At 46.9% G+C, this 12,162-nt stretch overlaps 1 protein-coding gene across 2 annotated transcripts in view; it reads right to left on the reverse strand.

Annotated features, from left to right (window-relative positions):
* Positions 1-12,162, reverse strand: part of LOC114654151 (solute carrier organic anion transporter family member 3A1-like) — a 333,533-nt gene that overhangs the window by 102,233 nt on the left and 219,138 nt on the right. The gene's annotated exons all lie outside the window — the stretch shown is intronic.

The raw sequence follows: 12,162 nt of genomic DNA on the forward strand, positions 1-12,162 counted from the left end.
TTTTTATTTTCTCTCTTCTTGTCTTTTTAACTCTTATGCCTCACAATGAGTCAACTGCACCTTCAATTTCGTTGTTCCTTTGTAAAGTGACAATGACAATAAAGATCTATCTATCTATCTATCTATCTATCTATCTATCTATCTATCTATCTATCTATCTATCTATCTATCTATCTATCTATCTATCTATCTATTATCTACTATCTATCTATCTATCTATCTATTATACTTCCTTAGAAGGCTGGCTTCCTTCAACATCTGCAATAAGATGCTGCAGATGTTCTATCAAACAGTTGTGGCGAGCGCCCTCTTCTACACAGTGGTGTGCTGGGGAGGCAGCATTAAGAGGAAAGACGCCTCACGCCTGGACAAACTGGTGAGGAAGGCAGGCTCTATTGTTGGCTTGGAGCTGGACAGTTTAACATCTGTGGCAGAGCGATGGGCGCTCAGCAGGCTCCTATCAATTATGGAGAATCCACTGCATCCACTAAATAATGTCATCTCCAGACAGAAGAGCAGCTTCAGCGACAGACTGCTGTCACTGTCCTGCTCCACAGAACGATTGAGGAGATCGTTCCTCCCCCAAACTATGCGACTCTTTAATTCCACAGGGGGGGTAAACGTTAATATTTAACATTATACATAGTTATTGTCTGTTTTTTTCACCTGTATTATTATCATTCTTAATTTAATATTATTTATTGGATCAGTATGCTGCTGCTGAAGACTGTGAATTTCCCATTGGGATTAATAAAGTATCTATCTATCTATCTATCTATCTATCTATCTATCTATCTATCTATCTATCTATCTATCTATCTATCTATCTATCCTATCTATCTATCTATCTATCTATCTATCTAATCTATCTATCTATCTATCTATAAGAACCTTTAGGGATCAATAGAGACTTACATATTTGCTGTTGTGATGGATTGCATGGTACAGTATATGGCCCTCTGGGTACTCCGGTTTCCACCCACAGTCCAAAGACATGCAGGTTAGGTGCATTGTCAATTCTAAATTGTCCCTAGTGCGTGTGTGTGTGCCCTGCGGTGGGCTGGCGCTCTGCCCGGGGTTTTGTTTCCTGCCTTGCGCCCTGTTTTTGCTGGGATTGGCTCCAGCAGATCCCCGTGTCCCTGTAGTTGGGATATAGCGGGATGGATAATGGATGGATGGATGGTCCCATATACGAAGGGTGTCATGGGACAGGAACAGGGATTATTAAGGACCTAAGAGTAAAAAGAAGTGTGACCTTCAAGTATGTAAGAAATGGTGGACTGCCCAGCAAGTACCAGTGATGCCCAGTCCAAAACCAGTGGGCCAGCCACAGTGTACTTAATAAATTTTTCTTCACATTCTGACATACTATGTATTTACTTGAAAAAATTCTATGTAAAGAGAAAAGAAATCCAAAAATATTGCTATTAATGATAAATTCCTTGATGTCAAATCAGGAATATAAATGAAATATAAGTGTGTTCCTTCATTTAAAGAGTCCCTCACCAATTCATACAGGCATTTTTGAAATTCTTTCTTAGAGACTTTTTAAAAAAAATTTTACTCTTATAAATATAGTGTGATTGGATCTCAGGTGTGCAGTAACTTGACAAACTTGACAGGCACACTGCCGTAACCCACTTTTTAAAACATTTAACTATTATATAACTATAACTATTGACAATTCGGTAAATATCATTCATTCATTTAATTTCCAAACCCATTAATCCCAATGTGGAGCTATGGATGACACAACTGGTAGTTCGTCACAGTCAGTATTAAAAACAATGGTAAAATATAGCCCCTCCTCGAACCGCCACCTTATCGTGGTGGAGGGGTTTGCGTGTCCCAATGATCCTAGGAGCTCTGTTGTCCGGGGCTTTATGCTCCTGGTAGGGACACCCAAGGCGTACTGGTCCTAGGTGAGGGATGAGACAAAGAGCGGTTAAACAAACCTTCTATGATGAATAAAAAATTTGGACGGCGTTTTCCCTCGCCCAGACGCGGGTTACCGGGGCCCCCCTCTGGAGCCAGGCCTGGAGATGGGGCCCGATGGCGAGCGCCTGGTGGCCAGGCTTGCACCCATGGGGCTCGGCCGGGCATAGCCCGAAGAGGCAACGTGGGTTCCCCTACCCATGGGCTCACCACCTATGGGAGGGGCCAAGGAGGTCGGGTGCAGTGTAAGTTGGGTGGTGGCCGAAGGTGGGGACCTTGGCGGTCCGATCCTCGGCTACAGAAGCTGGCTCTTGGGATATGGAATGTCACCTCTCTGAAGGAGAAGGAGCCTGAGCTAGTGCGCGAGGTTGAGAGGTTCCGGCTAGATATAGTCAGGCTCACCTCGACGCACAGCTTGGACTCTGGAACCAATCTCCTTGAAAGGGGCTAGACTCTCTACCACTCTGGAGTTGCCCCTGGTGGGAGATGTTGAGCGGGTGTGGGCATACTTATTGCCCCCCGACTTGGAGCCTGTACATTGGGGTTTACCCAGGTGGATGAGAAGGTAGCCTCCCTCCGCCTTCGGGTGGGGGGACGGGGTCCTAACTGTTGTTTGTGCGTATGCACCGAACAGCAGTTCGGAGTCCCTGGAGGGGGTGCTAAAGGGCATACCTTCTGGGGACTCCCTCGTACTGCTGGGAGACTTCAATGCTCACGTGGGCAATGACAGTGAGACCTGGAAGGGCGTGATGGGAGGAATGGCCCCCCCAATCTGAACCCGAGCGGTGTTTTGTTATTGGACTTCTGTGCTCATCACGGATTGTCCATAACAAACACCATGTTCAAACATAGGGGTGTTCATATGTGGCACTTGGCACCAGGACACCCTAGACCTCAGTTCGATGATCGACTTTGTGGTCATGTCGTCGGACTTGCGGCCACATGTCTTGGACACTCGGGTGAAGAGAGGGGCGGAGCTGTCAACTGATCACCACCTGGTGGTGAGTTGGCTTCAATGGTGTGGAAGGGAACGTCTGGCAGAGCCCCTGGTCAGAAGTAGCTTCAACTCCCACCTCCGGCAGAACTTCGACCACGTCCCGAGGGAGGTGGGGAACATTGAGTCTGAATGGACCATGTTCCGTGCCTCTATTGTTGAGGCGGCTGACCGGAGCTGTGTCCGTAAGGTGGTCGGTGCCTGTCATGGTGGCAATCCCCGAACCCGTGAAGGATGCTGTCAAGCTGAAGAAGGAGTCCTACCGGTCTCTTTTGTCCTGTGGGACTCTGGAGCCAGCTAATAGGTACCAGCAGGCCAAGCGGAATGCGGCTTCGGTGGTTGCTGAGGCAAAAACTCAGGCATGGGAGGAGTTTGCGGAGGCCATGGAGATCGACTTTCGGACGGCTTCGAGGAGATTCTGGTCCACCATCCGGCGTCTCAGGAGGGGGAAGCAGTGCAGTGTCAACACTGTATATGGTGGGGATAGTGTGCTGCTGACCTTGACTCGGGACGTTGTGGGTCGGTGGGGGGAGTACTTCGAAGACCTCCTCAATCCCACTAACATGCCTTCCAATGAGGAAGCAGAGCCTGGGGACTCGGAGGTGGTTCCCCATGAAGTCCCCCATCTCTGGGACTGAGGTCACCGAGGTGGTCAAAAAACTCCTTGGTGGCAGGGCCCCGGGGGTGGATGAGATACGCCCGGAGGTCCTCAAGGCTCTGGATGTTGTAGGGCTGTCATGGTTGACACGTCTCTGCAACATTGCATGGACATCAGGGACAGTGCCTCTGGATTGGCAGACTGGGGTGGTGGTCCCCCTCTTTAAGAACGGGGACCGGAGGATGTGTTCCAACTACAGAGGGATCACACTCCTCAGCCTCCCTGGAAAATCTATTCGGAGGTTCTGGAGAGGAGGGTCCGTCGGATAGTTGAATCTCGGATTCAGGAGGAACAGTGTGGTTTTCATCCTGGTCACGGAACAGTGGACCAGCTCTACACCCTTAGCAGAGTCCTGGAGGGTGCATGGAAGTTCGCCCAACCAGTCTACATGTGTTTTGTGGACTTGGAAAAGGCGTTTGACCATGTCCCTCAGGGAATCCTGTTGGGGGGGGGTGCTCCAGGAGTATGGGGTACCAGACCCCCTGATAAGGGCTGTTCGGTCCCTGTACAACCGGTGTCAGAGCTTGGTCCGCATTGCTGGCAGTAAGTCGAACCCGTTTCCAGTGAGAGTTGGACTCCGCCAGGGCTGCCCTTTGTCACCGATTCTGTTCATAACTTTTATGGACAGAATTTCTAGGCGCAGCCAGGGCGTTGAGGGGGCCCAGTTTGGTGGACTCAGGATTGGGTCACTACTTTTTGCAGATGATGTTGTCCTGTTTGCTTCATCAGGCCATGATCTTCAGCTCTCTCTGGATTGGTTCGCAGCTGAGTGTGAAACAGCTGGGATGGGAATCAGCACCTCCAAATCCGAGACCATGGTCCTCAGCCGGAAAAGGGTGGAGTGCCCTCTCAGGGTTAGGAGCGAGATCCTGCCCCAAGTGGAGGAGTTAAAGTATCTTGGGGTCTTGTTCACGAGTGAGGGAAGAATGGAGCGTGAGATCGACAGGCGGATCTGTGCGGTGTCCGCAGTGATGCGGGCTCTGCATCGGTCTATCATGGTGAAAAAGGAGCTGAGCCGTAAGGCAAAACTCTCAATTTACCAGTCGATCTATGTTCCTACCCTCACCTATGGTCATGAGCTATGGGTAGTGACCGAAAGAACGAGATCGTGAATACAAGCGGATGAAATGAGTTTCCTCCGCAGGGTGTATGGGCTCTCCCTTAAAGATAGGGTGAGAAGCTCAGTCATCCGGGAGGGGCTCAGAGTAGAGCTGCTGCTCCTCCGCATCGAGAGGAGTCAGATGAGGTGGCTCGGGCATCTGATCAGGATGCCTCCTGGACGCCTCCCAGGTGAGGTGTTCCGGGCACGTCCAACCGGGAGGAGGCCCCGGGGAAGACCCAGGACACGCTGGAGGGACTATGTCTCCCAGCTGGCTGGGAACGCCTCAAGATTCTCCCGGAAGAGCTAGAAGAAGTGGCCAGGGAGAGGGAAGTCTGGGCATCTCTGCTCAAGCTGCTGCCCCCGTGACCCGACCTCGGATAAGCGGAAGAGGATGGATGGATGGATGGATGGATGGATGGATGGATGGATGGATGGATGGATGGATGGATGGATGGTAAAATATAGCCACCAATAGAAAAAACAGTCTAGTTTGGTGCTGGTGGTGGAGTGGTAGCTCTGAGGCTGGGGATCTGTGCTGGCAATCAGAAGGTTGCTGGTTTGAATCCCATAAATGCCAGAAGTGAGTCTACTCTGTTGGGCCCTTGTGCAAGGCTCTTAATCTGCAATTGCTTCGTCCTGGGTATGACATTAATCTGCATCCAACCCTGCAAGTAGGTCTTCCAAGTTGCATGCAAAACTTGGGGTTTGGTGGCAGGATTGGCACTCCAGCCACCATAAAAAAAGCCTCACACTGTTCCAGTGTGGTGCTGAGGTGTCACCCACTGCTATTGGGTCCCAGTGTAGCACATGCTCCCCACCTCTCAGTTTTGGTGCCAAGCTCATGATTCAAGAGATTCAAGATTCTTTATTTGTCACATGCATAGTTATACGGGACAATACGCAGTGAAATGCATCCTGATCCGCTTATCAAAAACTGTGCAAAGTTAGAAGAATATCAGTTAGATTTAGAAAAAGTCCTAGATTGAAAGATAACAATATAATAATAGAACATAAATAAATAAAATTAAGTGAAATAAAGTAGAATTAAGTGTTAAGGTGCAATAGTGCAGTGATTATTGAGCAAAACCAAAGTTAGACAGGTGTATAGTTAAAGGACAGACCAATTCCAAAACAAGGTAAGGATAGACGTCATGGTACAATTACAGTCCAGTCTAAGTATGTGGAGGGTCATGGATGAGATGGCATGTTCTGATTTAACAGTCTTATGGCTTGAGTATAGAAACTCCTTCTGAGTTTCTCTGTCCCAGCCAAGATGCTATAAAACCTTTTGCCTGATTTTAACAGATGAAACAGGCTGTTGCTGGGATGAGATGAGTTGTTGATAATCCCGAGAGCTCTGGTCCTGCATCTTCTGGTGTAAATGTCCTGGATAGATGGTAGAGCTGACCTGTAGCAGCGCTCCGCTGCATGGATCACTCTCTGTAGGGCTTTACAGTCCCGAACACAGCAGTTTCCAAACCAGGATGTAATGTTCTGTGTCAGGATACTTTCCACAGTGCCATAGTAGAAAGTCTTTAGAATCCCTGAAGAGACCCCAAACTTCCTAAGCTGTCTGAGATGGTAGAGTCTCCGCTTTGCCCTTTTGCTCTGAACTTGGATGTGTTCAGACCATGTCAGGTCCTTAGAAATGTGAGCCCCCAGGTATTTAAAACTGTTCACCCTTTCCACTGGAGTCCCGTTAATGATGAGGGGCTTATAGTCCTGCTGCTGTGTCCTGCTGAAGTCCAACACTAGCTCCTTGGTTTTGCTGATGTTAAGCTGGAGGCAGTTTTCTTGACACCACAATGTCAGATTCGAAACTTCATCCATGTAGGCCGGCTCATTGTTGTTCGCGATGAAGCCCAGTACCACCGTGTCATCTGCAAACTTCATGATAGTGTTGGAGGAATACGTGGCCATGAAGTCATGGGTGTAGAGGGAGTACAGCAGGGGGGTAAGAACACACCCTCGTGGAGCTCCTGTGTTGATGATGATGCTGTTGGAAACACAGTTACCAACCCTCACTGCCTGTGTTCTGCCTGTGAGGAAGTCCAGCACCCACGCACACAGGCAGTTGTTGAGTCCTAAGTCCCTCAGTTGCGCAAACAGTCTACAGGGTATTATTGTATTGAATGCTGAACTATAGTCAATGAACAACAATCTCACATAGTTCCCCTGTTTCTTGTCCACATGGCTGAGGGGGAAATGGCATCCTCCATTGATCTGTTAGAATGGTAGGTGAACTGGAGTGAGTCAACGGTGCTTGGGATGGAGGATGAGATGATGTCTTTCAGTAGAAATTGAAAACATTCATGACTACTGATGAGAGTGCAACAGGTCGGTAGTCATTCAGGCATGTGGGCTTATTGTTCTGTTGAACAGGAACGATTGTGGATCTTTTGAAGCACATAGGAACCACAGACTGTGCTAGAGACTCGTTGAAGATGGTGGTGAGTACTCCAGCTAGTTGGTCAGCGCAGCAACGCAGCAGACGTCCAGAGATGCCGTCTGTTCCCACCGCCTTCCTGATGTTTACTTGCTTCAGTGCCGCATGCACATCGCGCTCTGCAATGCTGATGATGTCACCGTTTTCCGTAGCCAGGCAGTAGTTAGCGCTAGCTGCGTAACCAGCCTCAAAATAGGTGTAAAACACATTGAGTTCATTAGCAAATGCACAGTCTGAGCTTACCATCGCGTGAGATTTTCCTTTGTAGTCCGTGATGGTATGCAGTTTGTGCCACATGCTCCATATGTCGCCATGTTGAAAGTGCAGCTCCACTCGCTGCTGATACCGGTGTTTGGCATCTTTCACCACATGTCGAACACCATATGAAGGCTCTTTGTAGGCGCTCATATCACCAGTAGTGAGTCCAGCATGATAAGCAGCGGTTCGAGCATTTACTGCTGTGTGGATCGATCTGCCAACCCACAGTTTCTGGTTGGGAAAAGATTTAACTCTCGCCATGGGGACAACTTAATCAGCAAGCATACTAACAAAGCTAACTACTGCTTCCGCAAACTCATTGATGCCATCTGCGCATGTTCTGAACATGTCCAGGTCTACGTCATCGAGCACATCCTGCAGCATGGCTTGTGATTGGACAGACCAGTGCTTCACCTCTCTCGTGACCGGAGCTTCATGAATGAAACCTTGTTTATATTTCGGCATGAGGAAAATGGCATTATGTTCAGACATCCCAAACGCTGGATGTGAAACAGCTTTGTAGCCCTGCATGTATGGGGTGTAGCAGTGATCCAGGATTCTGGGTCCCCTTGTTGGACACGTGACATGTTTGTGGAAGTTCGGCATTACTTGTCTGAGGTTTGCCTTGTTAAAGTCCCCTGCCACGATGAATGCTGCGTTTGGGTGTTTGTTCTGAGTCGTACACAGAGCATTGTGGAGTTCAGACAATGCTGTGCCTGCGTCTGCGTGGGGTGGGATGTGGACCGCCGTGGCAATAACTGAGGTAAACTCACGAGGCAGATAGTGAGGATGACATTTGATGATTAAATAGTCCAGATGAGGCGAGCAGTAACCGGAGAGAATGGAAGTATTCCTGGCATCGCACCATTTGTTATTAGTCATGAAGCAGACTCCCCCACCTTTAGCTTTGTTAGACTCCGCCGTTCTGTCCATGCAAAACACAGAGAACGAGTCCGACGGTGTTATGGCTTGGTCTGGCACTGTGGGGGTCAGCCATGTCTCTGTAAAGCAGAAAATGTTACAATCCCTCGTTACGCGTTGGAAAATATCTCCTGCTCTCAGGTCATCCAGCTTGTTCTCCAGTGACTGAACATTACCCAGCAGGATGCTAGGCAGTGGTGGGAGATGTGCTTGTTGTCTCAGTCTGTTTCAGACGCCGCCGCGTTTCCCATGCCATTTCTTTGTTTGTCGCCGCAGGTCAGTGTCGCGTCTATTGTTGTAGTCCAGGTTGCGGAGCGTCTCAGCAGGTCACGACGGATCGGGCTTAAAAGTGTCTGAAATAAAAGTAGAGACCCAGTTTCCAATTTCTAAAAATGTTCTACTGTCATAGATTACTAAATCCGATGTCATCTGTGATTGAAGAAATAATAAATAAAGGAAATAAACTAAAAAAACACACAACCTAGACAGAGCGGTCAGGAAGGTGTCTGAACGTGGCCACACCATTGGTATTTTTTTTTTTTTTAAATGGAGACGGTTAGTGTCAGGAAGGTAATCCAGCTGTAAAACTTTAGAGAAAATTTTAATGATGGAGTCAGTCCAATCAGCTTCAGAAAATGCTAGGCGGTGGGCAGTGAGCAAAGGCTACCGGGCCATTGGTGGGCCCAACTAAAGGAGTTAGTCTAGAAGAAGCAGAAGACAGGAAAGGGGAAAGAAAAGGATAAGTTGAAGGTGAGAGTGGGGATACTGAATGTTGGGTCAATGACTGGGAAAGGCAGAAAGCTGACAGATTTAAAGGAAAGTAGGAGTGCTGTGTGTGCAAGAAAATAGATGGAATAGGAGTAAGGCAAGAAAATTGGATGGAGGCTGTAAACTGTGGTACAATGGAGCAACTAGTAAGAGAGAAATGGTGATGGTAATACTAGTAATCCAAGAAACTTAAGTATAGTCTTGTCATTGTGAAAAGAAGGAGTGTTAGGTTGATGAGCGTCAAGCTAGGCCTTGATGAGACTGTAGTTAGTGTAATTCGTGCATATGCTCCTCAAATAGGCTGTGAGGAAGAAGAAAGGGAAGGTTTCTGGCCACAAATGGATTAAGATCTTAGGGTGGTGGTACAAGAGGGAGAAAACGTTATTGTTGGTGGTGATCTTATTGGGCATGGGGGAAATAGTAGAGGGTGGATAGGGTACATGAAGGATGGGGAGTAGAGAAGAAAAGTTGGGGAAGGGGAGATGATAGTACACTTTGACATGGCATTTGATTTGGTAATAGTTGACATATTTTTTGAAAATAAAGTAATTCAGTTTGAGACTGGAATGCAAAGCCAAATAGACACTCTACTGTATAGAAGATCTCATTTGAAAGAGATAAAGAATTGTAAGATCATAAATGGGGAAAGTGGTCAGCACGGTGGCACAGTGGTAGTGCTGCTGCCTCGCAGTCAGGAGACCTGGGTTTGCTTCCCGGGTCATCCCTGCATGGAGTTTGCATGTTCTCCGTGTGTCTGCGTGGGTTTCCTCCAGGTGCTCTGGTTTCCTCCCACAGTCCAAAGACATGCAGGGTTAGGTGCATTGGCGATCCTAAATTGTCCCTAGTGTGTGGGGGTGTGTGTGTCCCCGAGATTGGCTGGCGCCCTGCCCGGAATTTGTTCCTGCCTTGTGCCCTGTGCTGGCTGGGATTGGTCCAGCAGACCCCGTGACCCTGTGTTAGGATATAGCGGGTTGGATAATGACTGACTGACTAAATGTGGAAAGTTTCACAGTGTAGAATAGAGTGGTATTGATGGATTTGGAGATCAGAATCTGCAGTAGATTAAAGCCAGAGCAAGCCGTACCAAGGATAAAGTGGTGGAGAATAAAAGAGGAAGCAATTAACAACAGGTTTAAGCAGAAGAACAGCAAAGTTATAATGAGAGATGGTGAAGAGGTGTTAGGTTAGACAACAGGAAGGAGATCACCTGGGGACAAAGAGACATACTGGAGGAACAGAGGGGTGTAGGATGTGTTAAAGACTAAGAAGGAGGCAAAGAAAACATGGTACCAATCAGGGAAGGAGAAATAGAAATGTATAGGCAGACAAACAAGGAGACAAAATTTTTTGATTTTTAGAACAGCAAAGGCTAGGAACAAGGCTGGGGAGGTTATTAGACAGATAAAGCAGATGAAAGATGAGCAAGGTGTGGTCTTGATTGAGCATGATAGGATCAAAAATAGATGGAGGGGGTACTTTGAAAAGCTGTTGAATTAAAAAAAACTTGTCTAAGTCTAGTATTTGTGGATAGAAGCCCCAATGAAAAGCTACTTATAGTACCAAGAATAAGGAGAGAGGGATTAAAGGAGGTACTGTAAAGGATGAAGACTGGAAAGGCAACGGTGTTAGAGATCGAATGTAGATGATCTTTGAACAGGAGAAAATACCAGATAAGTGGAGAAACAGTCTGATTGTACCCAATCAGGATAAGAGAGATATGCACGTTTATGGAAACTATGGAGGAATAAAGCTGATGCTACATTTATTGAAAATTTAACAAGGGGTTATAGAGAGAAGGCTTAAGGAAGAGGAGAAGAAATTTGGGTTTATGTCAGGGAGAGGAACAACTAATTGAGTCTCTGCATTGCAGCAGCTCACAGAGAAGAACTGAGAAAAACAGAAAACCAGGTTTTCATATGGTGTTTATTGTTTTGAAGAAGGTTATTGCTAGAGTGCCAAGTCAAGAGGTCTGGAGGTGCATGCAAGAGAAAGGAATGCCAGAGAGAATTGTCTGAGATATTGTAAGGTTTCTAAACTCTTTTTAGGACTCCCCCCAACTTGATGACAAGCCGATAAGTGTCCCAAAGCGCAATCTTCGCTTCTGTGGAAGACAGCTTCTCCATTGCTGAGGCAATGCAGGGCAAATCTGAGCCAACCATGGTCGCACTATAGGCGTTTGTCGTCGATGGGTGATGCAAGGAACATTAAAAATGCAGGGAACAGTATTATTTGGCCACGACCCTGCCTGATTGCTGTGTCTGTGTATAAGAAAGTGCTAGATCCCGCTACAATAAATAATTGTGCTGTTTCTGTTTCCAGCTGAATAAAGCTGGTTTTGCTAAAGTATTGAGACTCAGCCTCATGTTTTGGGGTGTAAGACAGGGACTCACATGTCACAATAAAGGCATAAGGACTCGGGTTAAAAGCAGTGTTGAGGTAGCAGACAAGATCTAAGTTGTAGTAGGTCAGCACCAGAGATCCTCTTTAAGTGCTTACCTCATTGTTTTGGTTATGGATGCCTTGATTAGGGGGGAATAAAAAAACAACCCCAGCCCTAAGTCCATGCTTTTTGTTGATGACATTATGTAGTGTAACACCAGAAAGGAGGACATGGAGAGTACGTTGGAAGAATGGAGAAAGGCTTTGGAAGACAGAGAATTGAAAATAAATAGGAAGAAGAGGTTTAATGATGATCAGAATTTAGACGTTAGTCTGTAGGGAGAACTATTGAAAATAGTGAAAAAGTTTAAATATCTAGGATCAGTGGTAGCTCAAGATAGAGAAAGACGTAGGGATAACCCACAGAGTGCAATGAGGTTGGAAGAATTGGAAGAAGGTATCAGCAATATTATGTGATGAATGAATTAAGGTGAAAGTTAAAGACAAGGTTTTTAAGACAGTAATAAGACCATTAATGATGTGTGGAGGTGAGACATGAGCAGTAAAGGGAGCACAGCAGAAAAAGTTGGATGTGGCAGAAATGAAAATATTGGGATGAACACAAGAAGACATGGTACAAATCAGGGAAGTAGAAAGACAGAGAAATGTATAAACAGAGAAACAAGGAGACAAAAAAGATA

This window comes from Erpetoichthys calabaricus, chromosome 7 (genome assembly GCF_900747795.2).
Source record: "Erpetoichthys calabaricus chromosome 7, fErpCal1.3, whole genome shotgun sequence".
Lineage (NCBI taxonomy): Eukaryota > Metazoa > Chordata > Cladistia > Polypteriformes > Polypteridae > Erpetoichthys > Erpetoichthys calabaricus.